Below are 6,860 nucleotides of genomic sequence, written 5' to 3' on the forward strand. Positions count from 1 at the left end.
TCAATCACATAAATATAATGTTTAATAAAACTCTCCGTAAATTTAGGTTTATACATCGAAACTGCCGGAAATTCAATAATCTAAATTGCTAAAAATGCTATATTTCTCTCTAGTTTGTTCTATTTTAGAATATATCTCAGTAATTTGAAACTCTCATCAAGCTATCTTAATAAATAAGATTTAACGTGTTCAAAACAGGCTTTTACGTATCTCTTGAGCAACTAGCAGAACATTTTAATATCGTATCACTTTAAAAGAGAAGAAAATTTAATAATGTGCTTTGGCTCTAGAAATTACTCAAATTGACTATCCAGAACTACAGAGTTAAGTACCTTTAAATAGTTCATCTGAACTGAGATTCAAAGTACCAAAAATTAAAATCTCGAACAATGAACCATTATTTAGCTGGACTTTCAAGGCAAGTACGTATAGATTCAATTTTAAAATTATCTGACCATTTATGGAAATTTGCTATACTATTCACAATGCCTAACAAAACTTAAGAGTAATTTTTATTACTTTTTTCCCGTAAAACTAGATAATAATTTATTCAAATCAGGTACAATTGATATAACTTTAAATTCACGATTTGTATTATTTACTTGTAATAAAATTAAGTTTATCAGCATTTCATTCTGTTTCATTAATTGTTTCAAAACATATAGTCAATATTGACCTTAGCTTCCGTTGTAACATTATTATACCACTGCAAGTATCACAATCACCATGGTTTTTTAGTACATTTTTGCGTCCGACAAAATTTATTTTGGATGTATTGTCTTGTATACTCGATTCGTCACTTTGATCGGTCATCTTAATTAAATTGACTATGAATTTACTAAATACATTTATATCAATACACGATAGACGATTTCAGATCAATACTTGCATCTATACATTTAATTCGAATACATAAAATCAAATAATTTAAAACCTTCAAGGTCCCACTTCTGATGCATTGTAAGGAATAATTAACTATCATAGTTTTAGAAAAGACACATGACACATACACTAGCCACTAACAATATATTATACTGATAATACGATAAAAAAATAGCAACATTTTTTTTTTTTTTTTGAGATTGTATAATTAGAGTCACTCCATTAGTATATTACATAGGTAATTAATAGTTATAACTTATTAATAATTTCCAATGATTTATAAAACGAAAAAACCTTAGGAGATTCCTTATCGTGAGGTATAAAATAAAATATATATTTATATTATAAAATTGAATTAGATTAAAATATGAGTACAATTTTTGTATAGGCTATAATTTCTTCACTGTTTTATTGATTTATAAATTTCACATGTATTTCAACGTTTAGATATATTTAAATCGCTTAATGTCACAAAACCACTTTAAAAATGTAAAGGAATTCATCTACATATTATTCATTTTAACCTAACTATGTATATATTGTATATTTTATATATTTTTTGACTGGGTATTTTACAGTACGAATCAATACAAAAAAAATTTGTACAAAAAAATAACAAAATTGCTATAAAAAAAAAATATGTGGTCAAAACAATAACTAATATTATTCTATAGTAAGCACATATTTAATTTTTGGTGTAGCAATTACAATTAAGTAATTATAATTTATTACAATTTATTTATAAATATAATTTTATTTATCTTTACACATTATTTTTAATTATTTATAAATTGTATTTAAATAAAAAATACAGTTATAATTTATTGATATGAATAAAATAAGCGTCGTATCAGTAATGTTCTTTGCGAGTTTTCTTTGTTTTATTATAGATTACGTTTAATGACATTGAATTTATTCCAACCAACAAAGATTTAAACAGGTGGTTTTTTTCACGAAAATCCAGTAAGAAAACTAAAATAAAAGAAAGCATAAACCGAGAAAAACACGGGAAATTGGTATCCGGAGTAGATCAAATAACTAGAACGAAAGGCCACTGCCACGGAAAACAAAAACGTAGTATATAATTTTTAATCAAGACACAATTCATGTACAAAAAGGTGTACAATATCGTAGCAAAACGATTTATTTGCGTTTATGTCAATCCCCTTATCGGTATCTCTGAATTTAGATTAATTTCTTTACTCTCTTCGCTATGACCAAAAACATACATGCTTCCATCGAAAATAGGTAATCTATTCATTATTATTATACACACGTCCCAAGTCTTTTGGGAGTCAATGTCCCAGCAGGCATTAAATTTCACTTTTGTCAAAATGATTTTCCTTGAAAATATTATGGTACATATGCAATATACAAATTTCTAAAAAACAAACACGTTCATATAATATTTTTGTCATACATATGAGGAAATAAAAAAAAATTATACTCCCATTTGGTGTGACTTATATCTAAATTGCAAATTTAGAACATAGAAACGAGCATGTGTATATTTTTATAATTGGAATTTCCTTGAAATTGGATTATGTCGAAAAAGGTCGAAGAGAAAATTACAACGTGTGTAATCAGCTTAAAATTATTCGACACGATTCAATTTATTTGTCAATTTATATATCAATAAGGTTACCGATTCGAATATAGGTACAAGTTATATCAGCTTGCCGATGTAAAAGTACATTTATTAAAAGTGTAGGTACTACTGAAAAATAAAGCATTATAATATAATAAAACAATTTTAAGTATCATTACAATAATTTATTTCAATTAGTTAAACTAGATGAGCAACGATATTTGAAAATTTAACATTCAGTAGATATATCTTTTCTATCTATTAAATAGTATAATACATTTAAGAAAAATAAATATTCATCACAATTTTAATTTTACTTATATTATTTAATCTTAAATAATAGTACTAATAGTACTTACTATTCACTAATAATAAATACTACTCAATCAAAATAAAATTTTAAAATTATTAATTAGTCAACGAAAGATATTTTTTAAATAGTTTAGCCCACAGTAAAATACAATAACCAAATAATAAACTTCAAATATTTATATATAAATAGTATGATATAATAATATTAACGGTACAATAAACTTTTTAATTAATTAATAAAAAATAAACAAAATAAGTATTTCTATTAAAAAAATCTCAAATTAAATTAAATCATAAAATATTTGTATTACTTAAATATTTTATTGGTCTTGTTAATTATAATAACCTAACTTATAAAACGACAAAACATCATAATTTATATTATAAACATGACCATACTCAAAGTTTAAGTTTCTGGATTTATTAGTGGCTATATGTTCCGTTGAACAATAAACAGTACAATTTTCCCAATGGAACAAATAAAAACAGATTCCTAGTACTCAAACATCGAACGTTGTATAACAAATATTATACTCACACAAACCGCATAAAAATCGGTTATTTTTCATATTAAAACCCAATAAAAACTAGTAAACATTTAATCTTTATATCTGCAAAAACAATAAAAATAAAAATATATTAATTTGAGTATCAAATATACAACTTTTGATTACCATTGTAAGATTAAAAAAAAAAATAATAATAATTATATGAAACTTTATAAAGAGTAGACAATATTAAAATATACTATATTTTGAAATGATATGTATTATCTGTCGTTCATTTATAATCTAAATAGGGTGCTGTTTGATTTATTTAAAGTATTTTTGAAAATCTCTAAAATTATTTGTCATTACTATAACTTCCTCGTAGCTCAAACCCCAAAGTAACAACTTAAAACTTTTTTATTTTTATTTTTTTTAATTTAGTGAAGTTAATTAATTGCTAACTCAATAAAGCCTGTGAAGATTTATAAAGGAAGTAAAACTTTAGGTAACGAAACCTTTTATAGTCACAATATAATTATAACTATAAAACTAAAACCCCTATAATATTTAGTTAAATACTTGCTTAACTCAAATATATTAATCGAAATTCATTTTTATATTAACAATTATGAATATCTAGGAAGTATCAATAGTCTATTAGCTTTACTTATATATAAAATAAAAATACACTAATGATACACAAAGATAAATAATTAAGTAAAGACGTTAATTGTAAAAATTTCAAGTATAAAGGATTTAAGGTTATTGTTTGAGTCTCAACTTTCTAACCATAAAAATGTATTTATTAAATTATTATAATATAGTTTATGTATATTTAATATATTACAATTCTTCGTTTTAGTTAATAATTGTAATCTAACTTAAGTATTTTTTATTTTTATTTATAATTTATTTTTTTTTTTACACTGTTATATACATATGCTTAATTAATTATTAATAATCAATATGCTAATGTAATATATGTAATTTAAGTTTGTAGCACTCTACTACCAACACAAAATCTGCTTAAAGGTATTAGATATAATAATATTTTTTTATTTTAATTAAATAAATATATTATTATATATATATTATTTAATAATATATAATAAAAAATGATATTTTTTAAATTGTATATTTTTATAATCATTAAATGTCAGTATAGAAATTAAAATTATAAATGGTATTACACTAATTTCCAAATCTATGTTCTTGCATTATCAAGGTTGAGAAGTCACTTATATAATCATTGCAGTAAAATACAGTTTTCAAACAATTCAGTTGAAAATAAAAAAATCATTCCTATAGTTTTATCTAAATTTTGAAAATTCAATCACTCTTTTCTATAAACATACAATTAATTAATAATTAATTATTGGCATTTGATGGACATTTTTTATTAATTTGGCTTAAATGGTTTTTTATTTGTGGGGTAATATATATTATAAAAATTCAAATTTTGTTATAAGAAATTTTTATATTAATTATTTTATGAAGTAACTCTTTAAATTACTATATTACTGAGAACATAAATAATTTATACTACGTAATATTTAATTATATTATATTAAAATTAGTTATAAAATACTAATAAACAAAATGGAAATACATTTGTATTTTATAGATATAATTTGGATATTGTCTTGTAATAGTATAACTTACTACAGTGTAAGCCATAAGGAAAAGTATTTATAAAATTATGTAAATAATACGAGCAATAATACTTTTTAACACAATAAACCACATCACTATAATATTAAATAATGCATTGTTGTGTATTTGTGTCGGTGTAAAACACAATTAGTTACTGACTTTTAAATTTAAATAAATTTTTTTTTTAATTATCGTATTTTAGTAAAACAAATAAGTGACAAATATATACTATCTTTAGCCACAGTTGTCTGATGTTTATATCTTCTTACCCTAATTCGTCGTGGGTTTTAATTATTATTATATCACTAAATTTATGAATTTTATTTTCAATAAATAATAATTGATAACATGAATTAAATCAAAACAATAAATACTTAATAGTCATTAGAATAACAAATGTTAAATAATATTTGAGCATCATTAAAATAAAACTATGTATTAATATTTTAAAAATCATGTAAGATAAAATTATAATTTCGGAAGCTGTTTAAGTTGGCTCATTCTGTAGTATATCCTTAACATATGCTACTAGACACCAATAGATTATAAATAATTTAGGAGCTGCATATTATATCATATTAGACAATTAACTTAATTCAAACAATTTAAAAAACTGAGAAACTTGATTATCTTCTTTAATTGAAGTATTTAAGGTAGATATTTCAAAATATATATGTTAAATATTAAATAAAGTTGTAAATTTACGGCTTACATTGTAGAAATTATATTTTCAAACCAGTATTTTAAATAAATAGTTCTGTTTAAATTTAAATAATATCTAAACACATTTAAATATAATTTAATTTAATATTAACCAAAATAAAATAATAAAACAAAAAATATTTATTTTAGTTCACGCTTTATAGATATACATATATGTATAATATATATATAGTATATACCCTATGACAAAAAAAAATTACTTTGAACCATTTCATTAAATTATTGGTTTAATCTAATTAACATTAATAAATAGATAGTCATTTTAACTTTTATAATTTAATTTCATTTAAAATTACGTTTACGACTTCACATTATACTTTCCTACTTTAAACACTCTAAGTACAAAAAAACAACAAAAACTGATTTGTTAACATAAACATATTATCACGCCTAAATTTTAAACAAAAGGTAGAACTTATTTTTTATAAATTTTAATTACGCACATAGCAACCGAATTAATATTAAAAGCAATACTTACGGGATCTATCAGAAGAAACAGCGGAAACGTGCGAGCGATGCCGGCGAACTGGCGCCCAAACCGCGCAAAATGCCGTAGACTACCCCAATGGAAACAAACAATCACAGGCGACACCACCAGTGGCGCGGTAGTGGGTTACTATATTACAGGTTAGATTCGCACATCATTTTTAAGGTCAGCACGTGTTTAATAAAAAAAATCAGAGCAGCTTCCCAAAGTATCCAAGTTGGCATACAAAATAATAACCTTTTCGCACCATCTATTTAAATTTTCGTAAATATTTACAAAAGCAAATTACACCGTATTGCTAATGTTATTTAATACCTACCTGAATTAATAAGAGACCAACAAATCAAAAAACTGAACAAAACAAATTTTAGATAATATCTATAGAGTAAAAGTATAGTCAGCAAAAATAAAATGTAATACTGACATAAATCATAAACTGAAATTACACCACTAATATAAAACGTAATACATAATGCGTATCATTTTTCTTTATCATAAAAACTCATTTCAAAAATATATTACGAATATTATGTGCAAATAAAATAATTAATTACGTGATTCATTATATCTTGTAAACTACCAAAACAGTTAAGATAAGTCATTGAAAAAAATATTATACGATTACTTAAAACTCTTATACCCAAAATCAAACAATTTAAATACTAGTAATTAGAGTAAACCTGAATAATTAAAAACAAAAATTTTATTCTATTCTATTGAAACATAG

The 6,860-nt window shown here is 22.8% G+C and overlaps 1 protein-coding gene across 6 annotated transcripts in view; it reads right to left on the reverse strand.

Annotated features, from left to right (window-relative positions):
- The window catches only part of LOC113548256 (D(4) dopamine receptor-like), a 140,192-nt gene extending 134,026 nt beyond the window's left edge, over window positions 1-6,166 (reverse strand). For all 6 annotated transcript variants that reach the window (XR_003404879.1, XM_026949046.1, XM_026949042.1 and 3 more), the window contains exon 1: window positions 6,125-6,166. The gene's annotated coding sequence lies outside the window, so the exon portion shown is untranslated. The remainder of the gene's footprint in view (window positions 1-6,124) is intronic.
- Window positions 6,167-6,860: the final 694 nt, after the last annotated feature.

The sequence above is a fragment of the Rhopalosiphum maidis genome, chromosome 1, assembly GCF_003676215.2.
Source record: "Rhopalosiphum maidis isolate BTI-1 chromosome 1, ASM367621v3, whole genome shotgun sequence".
Lineage (NCBI taxonomy): Eukaryota > Metazoa > Arthropoda > Insecta > Hemiptera > Aphididae > Rhopalosiphum > Rhopalosiphum maidis.